The sequence below is a fragment of the Sander lucioperca genome, chromosome 20 (assembly GCF_008315115.2).
Source record: "Sander lucioperca isolate FBNREF2018 chromosome 20, SLUC_FBN_1.2, whole genome shotgun sequence".
In the NCBI taxonomy this organism is placed as follows: domain Eukaryota; kingdom Metazoa; phylum Chordata; class Actinopteri; order Perciformes; family Percidae; genus Sander; species Sander lucioperca.
Genome location: NC_050192.1, coordinates 16,243,725 through 16,261,478, shown reverse-complemented (window position 1 = coordinate 16,261,478; position 17,754 = coordinate 16,243,725). Strand labels below are relative to the sequence as shown.

Sequence of the window (17,754 nt, the reverse complement as noted above, 5' to 3'; positions counted from 1 at the left end):
AAAACAATGTGGCTTGGGTTAAAATCAGACGATACTTCAATTTCCTGTTACACACGTGGCGCTGAACGTGACGTTCGTAAAGTTAACAAAAAACAGACATGAGCCCAGGTCTCCTGGGGGAAAGTCCTGTGTTTGTTATTCGCTGTCAAAGTCACGTCAAAATGAATGGCAGTCAATGGGATGCTAATGGGGGGGGAGTGCTTATTAGCATCAAAATGGCGCCATAAGAGGTTCGGGTTGTGAGGACACGCTTACCCCCTGGATACTTTGTCACCTTACTTCCTGCTTTGCTTTTGACATAATTACCACGGCCACTAGAGGGCGCCGCCACTAGAAACGTAGATATGAGTCGTAATTGCTGCTTGAACAAATGACCTATGGAAGCGTTTCCGGGCAGGACAGTCTCGTTCTTTAAGATGTCTCCTAACGTTTAATTTTTTTAAATGACAGAATTCAGCTACCTTCCCAGTGTAAAGCTTTCAAGACATTCCAAATATTTTGACACTAAAAACTTCAGAACACTACCTCACTGACAGTAAGATGCAGCATGTAGATTATTTTCAGTGTTGGGAAGGATACTTTCAAAACATATTCCGTTACAGAATACAGAATACATGCCCACAAATGTAATTTGTAACGCATTCCGTTACGTTACTCAATCTGGTAACGTATTCTGAATACTTTGATTACTTCCACATTGAATTGCATTTTAAAAGTGTAGGAATGCGGCCATCACATACAGCTTACTAAACAGGCCTATTCTGGTGTGTTCTTCTGTTCCAACTGGCTGAATGTGTACCTAAACAAGCAGAGAGATTTTAGTATTTGTAGTCCCGAACTGCATACTACAGAAATCTAACCGCAGCCTAAGCTACCACGAGCTAATTTTAGCTAACATTAGCTAGCATGGCAAACGGGGCTAGTCAGTCTTTCAACGGCTCTGGGGATAGTAAATCAGCACGTAGGAGAATGTAAAGTCGCACGTCAACTATAAAATAGCAAGGTGACCAGTAAAACTACAGCAGACGACTACCCTTGGCTAATTAAAAAAATAAGATGCTTCTTCAGGTTGGAGGTGGAGTGATTTGGACACTGAAAGGAGGTTGGTTGCTGGCAAGCAGAGGTTGCAATGCACAGTTATATTTCGTTTTCCCTGTTCGTTCTTTAATCCAAGATAGAAACGCATTCCTGCTGTTGTGCTGGTTGTGGCTCCATCTCTACCTCTATCAGTGATCACGCAAATAGCTCATTTTTTTCGTTTTCATATTGGGGCTTCCGGGAAATGCACGGAGTTGCCTTAATTTATTCAGAGAGTGAATAAACTCGTGAAACAGAGAAGTATCGTCATGTAATCCATTGATTTCAACAATGTAACTGTATTCTAAATACCAACTATTTAAATTGCAACTGTAACGGAATACAGTTAGGCTACTCACAATTTGTATTCTGAATACGTAACACATGTATTCCGTTACAGCCCAACACTGATTATTTTATACCGAACAGGCAGTGAGACAAACGTATCTCTCTTCTCTCGCTCTCTTTCCTCCTCACAAATAAACTTCAACATAACAGAAATCTGCTGATTTCTGCAGAATGTGCAGAAATCTCTCTCCGAATGTGGACAGCTTGCTCTAACTCGTTTAAGACGGCCTGAATGTCAGCAGCCCCATCATCTCTCTCTCTAAACTCAGTTATCCAGACGACGGTCAGCTAATTCGAGTCAGGCTGACCACACTCACATAATAAAGGATCCTGTCAGATAAAGATCATGAACCATCACAAAAAAACCTCACTTTTTATTCTGTAAATGAAAAGATACAACTGTGACTGACAAACATGCAACTATACGCTGAATTGTTTGCAGAATCGAACACCAATAATAATGTACAAGAACAAAGTCTTGTCACGCTAGATCTGGGAGTTTGTCCACAACTCAAAGATATTTTCCTGTCACAGGAGATAAGAAACTAGAACATACACACATTTAACAAGCTGGAATCACACAAGTTTTAACTTTTTCTACATTATAAAATTTTAGAGAAGAGTCCCTGACCATTACGCAAGCAATTTATTTAGAAAAATACAACGTTTCGGTCTCAGACCTTCATCAGGTAAATTTTCAGGTAAAAATTTTCTAAATAAATTATTGCTTGTGTAATGGTCAGTGTACAGGACTTTTTTAGAAGTTTTTGATCTGCTACTTTTGATCATATGATACGCACCGGCCCGACAAAATAGGTGTGCAAAAAAGCTTGCTTACATCTACATTATAAAATGACTCAAACAGATTAATCGATTATCAAAATAGTTGGTGATTATTTCAATAGTTGACAACTAGTTAATTAAATCGATTAATCTTCGCAGCTCTGGAGTCAATCAAGATCTGAAGTGTCCATTTAAAGCTGTTGCTAACCGCCTGTATATGTTCAGACCGAAGGAGCCACAGGTTTGATAAAGACAGGGTCAGATTCCTCTCCTGACACTGTTCAGAAAGACCGCTTCACAGCTTCAGACCAAGAACACAGATTCATTGTACACTGTCGCTCCAACTCCTACTGAGATCTGTCCCAGAGAGACAGACCCACTGCTGAGTGTAACACACACACACACACACACACACACACACACACACACACACACACACACAGAGAGATACACAGAGACACACACACACACACACACACACACACACACACACACACACACACACACACACACACACACACAGAGAGATACACAGAGACACACACACACACACACACACACATACATACACACACACAGACACAGAGAGAGATACACAGAGATACACACACACAGATACACAGAGAGATACACAGAGACACACAGAGACACACACACACACACACACACACACACACACACACACACACACACACACACACACACACACACACAGAGATACACAGAGACACACACACACACACACACACACACAGAGACACACACACACAGAGAGAGATACACAGAGACACACACACACACACACACATACATACACACACACAGACACAGAGAGAGATACACAGAGACACACACACACACACACAGAGAGATACACAGAGACACACACACACACACACACACACACACACACACACACACACACACACACACACACACACACACACACATACATACACACACACACACACACACAGAGATACACAGAGACACACACACACACACACACACACTCACACACACACACACACACACACACACACACACACACACATACACACAGTGTGTGAGCTCTATATTCTGTTCAACTGGGACAGTGAGGTCTTAACTAGACTGGCCTAAAAACACTGTTTGTTTCGCTTTCTCTGCACAGTCCTCCTTTTCTGTTCGTCTCTCTGAGCGATGCCGTGTGATCTGACAGGATGCAGCTTCAAGTGTGTCACACACAGTATCGGTGCATGAGTGTGTGTCTGTGTCTTTGTACTCCTGTGAGAACACTTTAGGTTTTCTACCGCCAAAGTGTGGACATTTTGGCAAAGTGGAAGCATTTGAAAGACATTTTGGTGCAAAGGTATGTTTAGTTCAGTAAGGTATTTTAGCAACAACCATACGACTTGCGGTTCGGGTTAAACATCAGACGTTAATTCACTTCCAGTTGCACACATGACGCTGAACGTGACGCGACTCTGTTTTCGTATAGTAAAAACAGTAGGCTCGTTGGAGATGAACTGCGCCTCGCCTGTAAAGTAGACGAGAGCAGGCGGCAGCAGCCGGGGTCGGTGACAAAAATCCGCTGTCAAGTCGGACAGTTTCCAGCCGATTTCAGCAGCCTTCAGGCTGAACAGGAAGTGACAGAAACACTGTGGTCCGATTCAGTCTTGTATAAAGTACTTGAAAGCAATACTTGAGTAAAAGTACAAGTATCTTACCAGAAAATGACTTTGGTAGAAGTAAAGGTCTCCTTTTAGAATATTACTTGAATAAAAGTCTTAAAGTATCTAATATTTACTGTACTTAAGTATCAAAAGTAATTTTCTGATATTAAATGTACTTAAGTATTAGAAGTAAAAGTAAAAATAAAAAAAACTTTGATTATGAACTTTATGGCCAAAGGTGTGTAACGTTATCATCACCACTGTCGTCGGGGTGATCATCGTCTGTTACCATGGCGGCAGAGCCTGCAGCAGGTGCTTCCATGACACTATCAGTCATCATGCTTCCTCCTCTTCTTCTTTAGTTTTGGCCTATGTTTTTTTTAGGCATTAGGTCACCAACTGGAATGGAGCATGCATTATCTTGGCAATTTAGGAGCAATGATTCGCCCAACCTGCTTTTTTTCCAGTGTAACAAATTTCTTCTGATTATATTTTGTAGTAACGAGTAACTAAGATGCTTAGGGGAAATGTAGTGGAGTAAAAGCATACATTTTATTTAGAAACTGTAGTGGAGTAAAAGTAAAAGTTTCCGGAAATATAAATAACAAAGTAAAGTACAGATACGTGAAAATTCTACTTAAGTACAGTAGTGAAGTATTTGTACTTCGTTACATTACAACACTGGTCCGATTCCAATTTAATAAAATGTTATCAGACCCATATATCAGCTCCTACACAGTCTCCAGTTGTTTTTATTATGACAGAGTAGCTGTCAAAATGCTCTCCATGCAATCTGTTGCTGATTTTAATTAACAGACTGTAGATGATCCGTAATCTGAACAGATTTAGTCTCTCTGACTTCTAAACGTAACTATCAGCCGCACAACATGTGTTCTGTACAGAATACGCCATTAAATCAGACAAATAGCAGTTAAAATCCCTCCAAATCAAAATAAATAAAAAGTTTATATAAAACGTCATCATGTTGAGTCGATTCTTAACCAGCTGTTAGATCAGCTGAGAGGCCGGCGTTTCCCAGCGTGCCCCTGGGTCCGCCTGGGTCCGCCTGGGTCCGCCTGGGTCCGCCTGGGTCCGCCTGGGTCTTGCAGTCGGTGCAGAGCAACTGCGGCGCCTGGCTCTAAAAACTGCGGCCGCCTTGATCTCGTGAGGTTATCGTTGCCCACGTGTGCATGACGTCAGAACAAGTCGGGATCAAGTCGGATCAAATCGGACACAAATCTACCCAGCATGCATTGGGCGGCGATCGCCGGTGATCGGTTCTGCGCAGGCCTGGCTCATCTCCAACGAGCCTAGTATAAAGCTCAGTAAAGCTGAGGGGGAGGTGCAGATTCAGCTGATCAGTCTCCAGAGGTTCTTTACTACCAGAGACATCCAACACAATGTCACTTTATCGTTGCTTTAAAGGATGCAAGAGCACAACATTTCACGACACAAATGTCACAACGTTTTACAGCCACTCGACCATTTCAACACAGCATTATGTTCAAGCTCAGTGTCACAAACTGGTAGCCTGACCAGCCAGACCCACATCCAGATGTTGGGTCTGGGAACTCACCATTGGCAGGGCTCAATACGAGGGGCGGGATAACAGTTGTCTTTCAAATTCCCTCTGCACGCAATAGGATAGCTCTACAACCAACCAGAGCAACGCTAGTTGATAGATTAAACTTTAAACTCCGAACACATCTTCCTTTTTTAAGAATGACTTCAGTGCCGTTCTTTGTTCTTTTCTCAAAGAAAAGCTTAAAGGACAATTCCAGCGCAAAACGAACCTGTGTACAGATAGTTTATTAAAAAGATAGATTATAAAGACAGTCGCGTTCATGTTTACTTGCGGGAGCCATCTTGAAAACCAGTCATGACTAGTCGAACGCCATGCAACGTGGAATCTCCATAGACAGTATGGGAATTCCACGTTGCACGGTGTTCGACTAGAACTATCTGTACACTTACAACGTTGTCAATGCTTCGGTTCACATTTAGGGACCCTAATTATGCTAACGTTAAAGTGTGGTGATGTTTCGAGCCTTTTTAGTGGTATTAAATAGTGATTTAATTTCAGTGTCCCCATGCCCTACATACTAGCATTGTAAGCTAACCAGCGGTCCGCGGTAGCCTCGTTAAAGCTCCAAACTCATTCGATTAGCATGAAAACATGTCCCAGAGAGCGACAGAGTAGGTACACAACAGTTAATAACCCTTAGGTTCGTTTTGCGCCGGAATTGTCCTTTAACTCCAAGTCTTCCAGAGTCGCGGCCAACGCCGACTCCAAAGACTGCTGTTCACCAGCAGCAGCAGCCATCGTCTTTGTTTTCAAGTAGCAGGGAATTCACGGGGAACCATCGCAACTCTGCCGTCATTATGTTAAGCCCCGCCCACCAACTCTATACACGATGTGATTGGTCTGACCAGAATTTGTTTTTTCCAGCTCGCAAGTGGAGAGTTCCTAGACTGACCCTGGCTGCAAATTACATTTGCTGCCGCTAGGGTGCGTCTAGATTTCTAGGCTAACAAACTGGCTCAGGACAATGTAAAAAGGAGAGAGTCCACGCAAGAGATTTACTTAAAAACAGTTTATCAAACTCAGGTTAACATAAAATGTATTACAAAGACAAGATGTGTGGCATGTGTGCTGTGAAGGTGTTGAAGGTGCAAAACACAATGACGCAGGGTGGATGTCAGCTGTGAGAAAGGGAGGGAGAACGAGCGAGCACATGAAGCAGCTTTTTACAGCCTGGAGGTGAACAAGTGAAGGAAACGTGGATGCAATTTACCGACCCGAGACCAAGGGGGTAAGCGTCTCCTCACAACCCGAACCTCCTATGGCGCCATTTTGATGCTAACAAGCCATCACCCCCCGTTAGCATCCCATTGACTGCCATTCATTTTGACGTCACTTTGACAGAGAATAACTTTACATCTGAAGACTTTATTTACTTTATTTGTCCATTGTTTATTTCTAAAGAAACATGACAATGTATAAAAGGCTCCATTACCTTGTACCTCACGTTATGGCTCCGTAGAAGACGTTTTTATAAAAATAGGCTAACGATTGTGTCATAACCACGAGACTTACTGTCGCATAGTAGAGGAATTACCGTATAGTACAGGAGAAGCTCTCAGGCAGTTTGGACTTACATTAGCTGTTTAAGTTTAATTACTAATGTTAACTATCATTTTAGTTAGCAATAATTAGCCTGTGCCTATGTTATCTCCTTACATATACCTACGCTCTCCGTCTCTGCTAGATTGGGAATGATTGAGATTTCTCAAGACTTCCAACTTTCAGACAGGTTGCTTACGTCACATCTACGTCGTCTCTCTCAGTTGGAGGCTGCTCAGTAACGCTCAGCCATCACCGGAAAAGTGACTTCTAATATCCTTCACTGGTCTCCGTCCAGAGACACGGGATCTGTTGGTCCATTCTTACATACTGTCTATGCCCGAGACGTAGCCAAAGAGATATAGTCAGCACGACAGAAGGTTGATCTCAAAGTAAGCGCCAAAGCTCGTCACAAGTGTCCCACAAGGCGGCCTGCAGCCAGACAATAAAAGAGGATCTTCCTTTACAAAATTCAAGCTACCAAACGCACAAAAACTGGAATAAACATAAAGAACCAAACGAAACGTAGCACACCAAAAGGTTCCTCTAAACCAGTGTTTCTCAAATGGGGGTACGTGGATCCCGAGGGGTACTTTGGAGGACTGCAGGGGGTACGTGAGCGCTTTTTTCTACGTTTTTGAAGTTTGTCACAAGTTTTTGTTACTTTTTGTCACTATTTTCGACCTGTTCTTGCCTTCCTTCCCTCCCTCCTTTTTTCTGCTGTCTTCTTTTTTTACAAGTCTGTCGCTTTTTACGAAGTTTGTGATACTATTTTCCACCTATTCTTGCCTTACTTCATTCTTTCTACTGACTTTTTACATTTTTTTTAAAGTTTTTGTTGATTTCTTTCATTCATCATTCAGCATTTAACCCTCCTGTTGCCCTCGGGTCAAATTTGACCCATTTTCTCAAAGTTTCTTTATCAGAAATTTGGGTTTCTATCAACCAAAATGTCCAAAAAAATAACGTGGATGGTTCCATACAATGCTTTTTACAAGTAAAATAACTGATCAGTTCAGTACTTTCATTGAATTTGGGTTTTTTTATTGAAAAAAAATTGTTAAAGAATGTTGAAAAAAGGGGAAAAAATTACGAGGAAAAAAACAACGAAAACGTCAAAAAAGAGCAGAAGAAAAGTGACAGTAACGTCGGGAAAAGTTTCTTAATTTGGACCGGGAAAAAACCAAAAAGTTGCATAGTGGGCGGGAGGACAACACAAGGGTTAAATGTTCTTCAGTTACATGGCTGTTGTTTGGTAAATCTATCGCTAGTCAGGGGGTACTTGGCTTAAAAACAATTCAAATGTTTTGTAATAATGTCAAACATTATTGAAAAAAAGTTTGAGAACCACTGGTCTATAGCCACGTGTGTCAAACTCGAGGCCTGTGGGAAAAACCCAGCCCCTTGCCAATTTTGATCCGGCCCGCATATGAATTTAAGCTCAAGATATATTTTGGCCCTCCTAGATACGCGCCAAACCAAAAAGACAGGAAACTGTTTTCAAACATTAATTACGTGACACTCAAAAGCATAATTTGGCAGACGACTTTGAGGCTCAGAAATTCCCACAAAACCAGTCAGTTTGCATATTCAGACTGTGAAACAGTTTAGCCTGATTTTCTAAACTCTATGACGGCTAAGGAACTTCTTTTGCTGACGTTTTTAGGGCTAAAACCAGCCTCTGGAGACTCAACCAGCTGACTTCTCTATTGTCTGATGAAAGAGGAGACGTCTCTTACGTTCTAAAACCAGCCTCTGGAGACTCCACCAGCTGACTTCTCTATTGGCTGTAGAAACAGGAGACGTCTCTTTCGTTCTAAAACCAGCCTCTGGAGACTCCACCAGCTGACTTCTCTACTGGCTGTAGAAACAGGAGACGTCTCTTACGTTCTAAAACCAGCCTCTGGAGACTCCACCAGCTGACTTCTCTATTGGCTGTAGAAACAGGAGACGTCTCTTACGTTCTAAAACCAGCTTCTAGAGACTCCACCAGCTGACTTCTCTATTGGCTGTAGAAACAGGAGACGTCTCGTACGTTCTAAAACCAGCCTCTGGAGACTCCACCAGCTGACTTCTCTATTGGCTGTAGAAACAGGAGACGTCTCTTACGTTCTAAAACCAGCCTCTGGAGACTGCACCAGTTGAGTCGCAGCGACATCATCAGCTGGTTGGAGTCGAGCTGAGACAGGCCGGTTCAGACTGAGGACATTTTGTCCTGCATCGTTCCTTAATTGTTCTGTCTCGAATCTTTGGTCTGAACTGGGCTTTACAGACAAATGTCTATCGTCTTGCACAGTGGCATAGTCTAATATATTGTAGTGGGTATACAGTACTGTATACTGTATATATTGGCCAGAATCTGCCTTTGGGGGAGGGGGGGCATATCATAGTGGGGGTCTGGGTGTCCTCCCCAGGGAAGTTTGGAGCATCATCAACTTAATTTCCTGTATTGGGATACACTTTTATGCACCAATTTACAGTGGAAATACCTTTATTTAGCCTATGTGAAGACCAAAAACACAGATGACAATTCAAAATAGATCAAAAATATAACGGAAAGTATGTTGTTGCGTGTCATTGGGCATTTTTAAGTGGTTATATGGAAATCCTGGAGCTTTCTTACTGGGTATACTGCGTATACCTGCGTATCACGTAGATCACACCACTTGCATGCAGTTCATATTGCCTCCCGGGAATATGAACTGCATGTTTTATCATTCTGTCTAACCTAATAGAGACAAAATCAGGATTCATGTGAACAGGTTTTAATGGATGGTTAGGGGGTGGACAGAAGAAAAAGACAGCAGGGTGTTAACAAAACAGAGAGTCTGATCTTTTATTCAGATCCCTGCGGTGAAAGGTCAAGCCTCAGTTGATTAGGACTCACTGCTCCCCAGAGTCCAATCACTCAGTCTGAGAGAAATCTGAGCGATGTGGAGGCGAGAACAGACAGATACTACACACCTCAGCGTGTCTCCAGAGTCCACTGGTCTGTGCAGACCTTTTAGCTGATGTAGCCGCCTCGTCCTGCTGCCTTCACAACCAATCACAAATCACCCGTTCTCTTCTGTTATCGTCCAAATCTAACTTTCACACTCTCTGATGGTGTCTGGGTCCTCTGTACCAAAGTGTTCTGTTGTTTGTGAAATACATTTGGATGGTGCGTAACTTGAATAAAAGGCTAAGTACAGAATTAAAGCTAAGTTAAAGGTGCACTATGAGTTCCTGCATGGACACTTCTGTTGACGTTCCAAGTAAATTCAAAACAGAGCAAGCTCGCCCCTCCGCCCCATGTAACTGTCATGACCAGGGTGGGAAATTAGCACCCGCCACCAGCCAATGGCGGGTACTTTTTCAAAGTGGCGGGTGACTTTGCCTTGTATACCAGCCACAGTGGCGGGTGGATTGTAAAACATTCCTTGTAACGGACTGGGAAGCTTTTGTCAAAGAATGCTGTTGCTAAGTAACAATGCACAATGCTTATATGAGTCGCGTAACGTTACTTCTAATGAATGCCCAACATTTCCGGTTTTTGCTGCTTCATAATAAAAACATTCAAATACCAAAATAACGGAGGACTTTTATTGTGAAGAACTTATAGGACACGAAACCGTTCACAGCCGGGGCTTTGACCACGTATATTTCCGTCAACTCCTGACTTTTTGTCAAGTAGTTTTCAGCACTAGTCCGTGACACCATATAGCTGAACTGAGGTACAGACGAAACGAAGATTATCGGTTAAAAACATGTGGCGACATATCCCCGGTGTTAAGAGGCCCGCAGCGGAGTCAGCAGTAGCTATGAATGTACAAACTGTTGAGGGCGAAGTAAAGAAAAAGAGAAGGTAGCCTACTTTTCGAACAAGTGGCGCATTGACAAAACGTACAGCGAAAGACCGTGCAAAACATTTCAGACCGTCCTGCCAACCTGTATTAAACATCAATGTACGCTCGAATGATTTTTCAGTCGCTGAAAGCTGCTGCTGTTTTAAACCCGTCGGCTCTCTGTTGCTCAGTTCCACACACACACACCCACACACACACACAAACACACACCCACCCACCCACACACACACACAACCCCACCCACACCCACACACACACACACCCACACCCACACCCACACACACAAAACCCCACCCACACCCACACACGGACACACACACACACACACAGACAGACACACACACACACACACACACACAACACCCCACCCACACACACACACACACACACACACACATCTTAGTGTCACACACACGCGGTGGATGCAGGAAAAAACGGAGATGAGACGTACAGGATGACCTAAATTGAGGACAGCTACGCTCGTTATTGTAAGTGCAATGATAAGTTAAAGTCCAATAAGTTATGAAATTAACTAACAATGTAAAGATCAACAAGCCACTGACACATATGATCAAATTTGATTAATTCAATAAATTATTATTTTTTGTCTTAAATCCACCAACCATTTTCAGATTATACCAACATTTGCAGCATCCTGAGCCTTTTTGGTTACTAGGACAACTCAGCCTAGATTAATTTTATTCTCCCCTAAAAGTTTCCTTTTTATTTTTAAAGAACTATACAAAAAAAGCAACTTTCACTGTCTCTCGCAACTTCATTGCAACAAAAATAGAAGACATCGCAAGTTTTATCGCAATTTTTTACAAAAGCTCCCGCAACAATCTCAAAAAAAGGCCGCGAAATCTTGGAGGGACTGTTTAATGCTATGTTACTGAGAGATGAGTCCATATTTTTTTTGTTCATTAAACATGTAGGCCTACAATTACTGCAGAATATGACCAAACTAAATTTTACCATGGTCTCGCAGGCATTTTTTCACATCACTTTTTATTTGCCTTTATTAATAAAATATGTATTAATAATAAAAAATTATGTATTGAAGCAATTCAAAATATGCTAGTGTACTTTCTTTTATAAATTTGAATTCCGGAAAAAGTGGCTGGTAAAAAATAGAAGTGGCTGGTAAAATTGGGCATCATGCCCACCAGCCACTGTGGCTGGTGGGCAAAAAAGTTAATTTCCCACCCTGGTCATGACTAACTGACTAACTGTCACTAACCCCCACCCCCTCCCCCAACCATCTTGTCAGTGATTGGCTGGAACGTGTTTGTTGTATTTTGGTGCCTATCCTGTGCCTCTAGTGTTTGTTTGACGTTTACGACCCCTGTGTTGTCTCCCGAGACCGGGCTTCTTCACGGTGTGTTCAGGGGCCAGGCAGCTAGAGGATCAAGGAGAGATGCCTACGATTTGAGATAAAAATGAAATCGCGCTGAAACCATGCAGGAACTCATAGTGCACCTTTAAGGCTAATTTGGGTTTTTCTAAATTTTACGGAATAACTGAACTACGTCACATTAAGCATTACATGCCTAACGTATGATTTGAACCCAAACCATGGTGTTTTTCTAAACATAACTAAGTAGTTTGTGTGCCTTAACGTAAGAAAAAGTGCAAAAAAAACCCGTGACTGTTACGTTCTGTGGTTTAGATATGAGTACAACAACGCTTTTGTGGGTCGTATTAGAGGGTAGGAATACCGCTGCACGGTTTGGGGGACTTGCTAACAAGGATCAACTTGCATGCGACAATGAGATTTATCATTTAAGGACACAGGTTCAAAGAACTCTGCGATTTGAGAACACCTTCATGACTCTGACGTGGACTTTTGTTAAGAACAAATGAAAGTAAAGACTTTGGAAGAGTCAGTTAGAAGAGGATGTGTTTCTGATTTGTCGTGACGTTTCCCCACCAACTTATTTATTTGTTCAAAGAGCGGAGGAGGAAGCAGCGCCCAGGAGCCAACGACAAAGGTAGGCCTCTAATCTGTGCCTCCGGCCTAGCGGATTAGCATGCAGCTCCTGTAACTTTAAATCAGGGCTGTAGTACTTGAGAAGAATCGAGACGCTTTGCTGTTGTCTCGGACTCGTCATGGACTCGTTGGTATTTGGACTTGGACTTGTCTCGGAGTCGGCCATTGGACTCGCCAAATATTCCAGCTGGTCTCGAGCGAGTCCAGCACTTTATGCTTTTTTTCTAAAGTAACTTCCTCCTTCAAAACAAAACCTTTGATGAAGCGCGCTCGTTCAGAAAACAGGTATTAGTTTAATTCAAAATCCATCTAGAACAGGCGTTGTGATTGGTCGCCTGGTACACACCTGGCAGCATCATATACCTCAATCATCAGGTATCAATCAGTTTTATTTAGGCCACAGACACAATGTCAGCGAGCACTTTGTACTCTGGATTCTTCAGGACGAGTCATAAGTAGGGTTGGATATCGTTTGGATTTTTACAATTCCGATGCCGAACCGGTACTTTTAAAACGATTCCGATTCCTAAACCGATTCTTAAACAAGGCTTTTACGTCCGTTTTGGTGAGCCCAGAGGGAAAATATGTCATTTAAAATGTAGCCTACATTTACGGTAGCTAGCTAACGGTAGGCTACAGAGAAAGTGTGATATTTTTACGTCCGTTTTGGAGCGACAGAGGGAAAATATTTCAGTCGACACATTAAGTGGAACCGAAATGAGGAACCCAAATTTTCGTTGTAATCCGATCTGATTCCTACCGGTTGCGTAGGGTTGGGTTTCGGTACCCAACCCTAGTCATAAGTTCAAGAATGGGAACATTTTCATTTAAATTTTTAAGTAAATAATAATATGGCTTAATTTGATCCTATAGTGTTTTATTGCACTTGCTTTTTGATTATTACAAATAAAATGATCTAAAATTATAATTATTATACAAAATGATCATCTTAATAGACGATATACTGTCTCTCACATCACATAAATTATGAACAGGTAAGTGCGTCTTGAAGATTTTTTTTTATTTTGTCTCGGTATTGACTGTCTCTAATTTGGACTGGGCCTTGACTTGGACTCGAACCTCTTTGGACTCGGTCTTGACTCGGTCTCGATTAGTCCTGGTCTTGGACTTGACTAAAGGTGGACTTGACTACAGCCCTGCTTTAAATGCACGAATAAAAGAATGAATTCATCATACACAGAACATACACATACACCGGAAGGTCAGATGGCACCAAGAAAGTTAAATATATATGTACACACAGTTAAAAATTCACTGCTTTGACATCATGCCCAGTCCTTTTTAGAGCTCAACAGTAACCGCCCACTTTTGTGTGTTTTCCCCCGTTCAATATCTCCATTGACGTTTCATTAGAGGCTTAAATAAAGAGTTTTAAGCCTGGAACCGAGCCAACAAGATCCGAGATGAATCGTGATAAAACATTTGATTCAGCGCAAAATAACATTTTGAAAACGGCAAAAAAGGGAAATGTACAAGACCGTGTACAGAAAGGATCATAGACTTCAATGGGAGCAGCTCACTCTAGCAGTTGGCGGTTTCGGTAAACATTTCGCTTAGGATTGTGGGTAGTGTAGTACTTACTCCATAAGATCACAAATAAAACGTGTTTTTTTAAAAACCAGGTTGATTTCATACGGACTTCTAGCTTCTACAGGAGCAGGAACTTATGTTGCACAACCATGTAGCTTGGGGTCAGCCTACCTCTAATGGTTTAGACATCATGGCTGATAATCAAAATCCTTAGATATTAGGACACAGTCACCTGTAAATATGGCTGCTGCAGATTCTGTTTATTTTTTCTTTGTGTCTTTGGATGAAAACAAATAAAGCCACAATCAGAGCTCAGCCAATCAACATCAGTGTACAAATACTTCTCTATCAGTGTGTCTCTGTGTGCCTCTCATCCCAAGTGTCCACTCAGTACACCAGTCAAAATGCAATGAGCTCACTTAACAGCCTGTCCCCTGGGGCATTATGGGTAAACTCCCAACATTATGTTGTCTATTGACTAGTGGAGTGCACTCCGGGGACCATGGACACCAAGCAATTACCTCCACACATAGGCCTACACAAACAAACAAACACACACACACACACACACACACACACACACACACACACACACACGGAACAAAGCAAATGACCGGAGCACATACATAAGAAACTACAGGCTGTATACACACACGCACATTAGCAGTTTGATCATTTAAACACACACACACAAATGTCTGGTCACATGAAAACATGCTCACACAAGGGACTGTCTATCTTGGACACACACAGACTCACAGGAGGCTCAGCAGCTGGATCTAGTTCACCTGGTTCACCTCACCGTAGTCTCGCACTGCCGGCTCTATCTCCACAGCGCTATGGAGCAGGGACGTCGTTAGGCCTATTTTAGGGGGGCTGAAGCTACCCCAAAATGTTCCTAAGCCCACCTAAATAATAATAAGAACAACTATAACAATTCGATTTATCCTCATTTATATTTAGACGCAACAAATGATATATATCCAGCTACAAAAAAATAGCCGAAAAGTCCGAAGTTAGACAGAAGTACAGAGAGTCGTTGTGCTATAAAGATGATGCACCGTCTTGTTGCATTGGTGTGAACTGGCAGCTTTCAGAGTGTTGCAGACCGGGGGGATTCATCTCGTCTCATCGCTACCCTTTGGTCTGAACTCGCTATGCACCCCCCCCACACACACACACACACACACACATACACACCGGTACACGCTAATGGTGAAAGGAGGATTGATTACACCTAGCGTGATAAAGAGTGAAATTATAAGTTGTTTTTAATGACCTGCTTACCTTTAGCTACGTTTTCTTGAGGTAAAGGGGATATTTTGGTTTGCTATGGAAAACTATAGTCTAGCTAGAGTGAACGAGGGAAATACAAGAAATGGTTAACTTAGCAAGCTAATCACAGCTCTTTATCCATTGCCAATAATATACCCTATCTCTATAGTAGGCATACTCTAAAACTATATCAATCCCCATGTTGTTGTCACTGAAAACTAAAGTCATCGGGTCCCTGTTAATGCTAATGTACCGTTGTATCCTTCAATTCATTGAGCAGATGAGATGGATATTGGAAAATATTTCAGCAGAGAGAAAGAGAAGCAGGGGATTGGCAGAGCAGTTGATTCTGAGGGGGCCCATTGAGGTCAGTAGTGGTCTATAGGTTTAAGGATTGTTTTGTAACAATAAGCATTTGTTGGCAGGCCTAGGTACTATGCATAGCCTAAACTAAATTATTTCATTATATTTATTATATATGCTAGCTATATTCTAACCAATTTAACTTTCTTCATTCATTGGCTGTGATAAATTAAATACATTTGTAGATGTTGCCTAAGGCTAGGCTAAAGATGAGGACATGCCCACAGATACACGTGAAAATAAAATGAAAGCAATCCTATATACAGTAAACGCTACTCCAAATCTTTTATTCCTTCCGCCATCAGGTTATTGTATTTAGACAGTAGCTACTTTAAATAGGATCCGTATCAATAGCTTACATGATAAAGTATGCAGTGATGCCTATTATGCCTATTTTTTTTTTCTTTTTCTTGTACTGCTATTTGTCATATTTGTTTAACTTACCAACTTATTAGCTGTCTGGCCTCTGTTTGTCAGTTTTTGGACATTTTGGATGTTGTTTCATGCGACCAATTTGCATTTTGAAGTCATGAAATTAGCATCAGGGTTTTGTTTTATCTTAAAGGATAAGACAGAAGGAACAGAGTAGAAATGGAAGAAGAGGATATGTCTGTCACTTTTAACTTGTTAACATATTGGTTTCTTGACTGGTTGTTGACATAAGTGTAGCTCTAATACAGTAACAAAAGATGTGAGTGCAAAGATTTTGCAAACGCAAGTTACAAATACCCTGGAGGCTAAGCCCCCCCCCCTGTCTTTCAATCCCACTGACGTCCCTGCTGTGGAGTAAGGTCTGGCTACACCACAGATGCATTCTGGGACAGGGAGAAAAAAAAACGCTCTGGGTTGTTTGCATTTCTTTAAACCAATCGCAATCGTCTCGGTCGGCGCTAAGCTCCGGACGCAGCGACGGTGGCTCTGCTAAATAGTCTCGGGAAGGAACTTGTTCTGGTGGAACATTTGACAATATTAAATGAAGTCAACTGTTGACACAATACAGTAATGTGAGCTATTTAAATTAGCTGATACATGGTTAAACCTCATTGGCTCTTAAACTTGTCATTTTCAGGGTGCAGCTTGCTAGCTCGAAGTCTGTTGGTGTTGAAGCCAAGGGAGTTTGAGAACGGCAACACACAGAGAGCGGAAGCTAAATCCTGCAACCATACTTCCGTTGACCCTGACAATATTAATATATGAGGACGGAAAATGCTCCGTATGTCATACCCCGCTAGGGGCGCTAATTTATAAATTGCTCCTGTGGGTCGTATTAGAGGGTAGGAATAAATGACCTAGATCATTGGTATGGTTTGGAGGATTTGTTGGCCATTCACCATGATGAAGTGTTTTTTTTCCAAATTATAAGTAGAAATGTAAGGTCAAAATGGAGGCTTTTAACAGCTACACGGAGCATTTTTAGCTTCCAGCATCGGCTTGTTAAACATTCCAGTCAGTCCGCTCTAGTATTGATCGCTTCAGAGCATCATTTTAAATAATTAGGTCCCAAAAACATCAACATCTTCCCGCTGTTACGATCCGGATGTCACTTTCAATTTCCAAAAAACATCAGCTCTCTGTCTCACTCACACACACACACACACACACACACACACACACACACACACACACACTTCCCGCTCTCAGCTTCCTGTCTGAGCTGTGTGTGTGTGTGTGTGTGTGTGTGTGTGTGTAATGTGTGTTGACTTGGCAGTAAACCAGACTCTTTCACACAGCAGCAGGTTGGTC

The 17,754-nt window shown here is 42.0% G+C and overlaps 1 long non-coding RNA gene across 1 annotated transcript in view; it reads right to left on the bottom strand.

Moving 5' to 3' along the window:
- The window catches only part of LOC116053136, a 20,217-nt gene continuing 2,463 nt past the window's right edge, over positions 1-17,754 (bottom strand). The window contains exons 2-3 of the long non-coding RNA XR_004105751.2: positions 6,341-6,345; positions 1-12 (exon numbers count right to left, since the gene is read on the bottom strand). This is a non-coding gene — a long non-coding RNA (uncharacterized LOC116053136). The remainder of the gene's footprint in view (positions 13-6,340; positions 6,346-17,754) is intronic.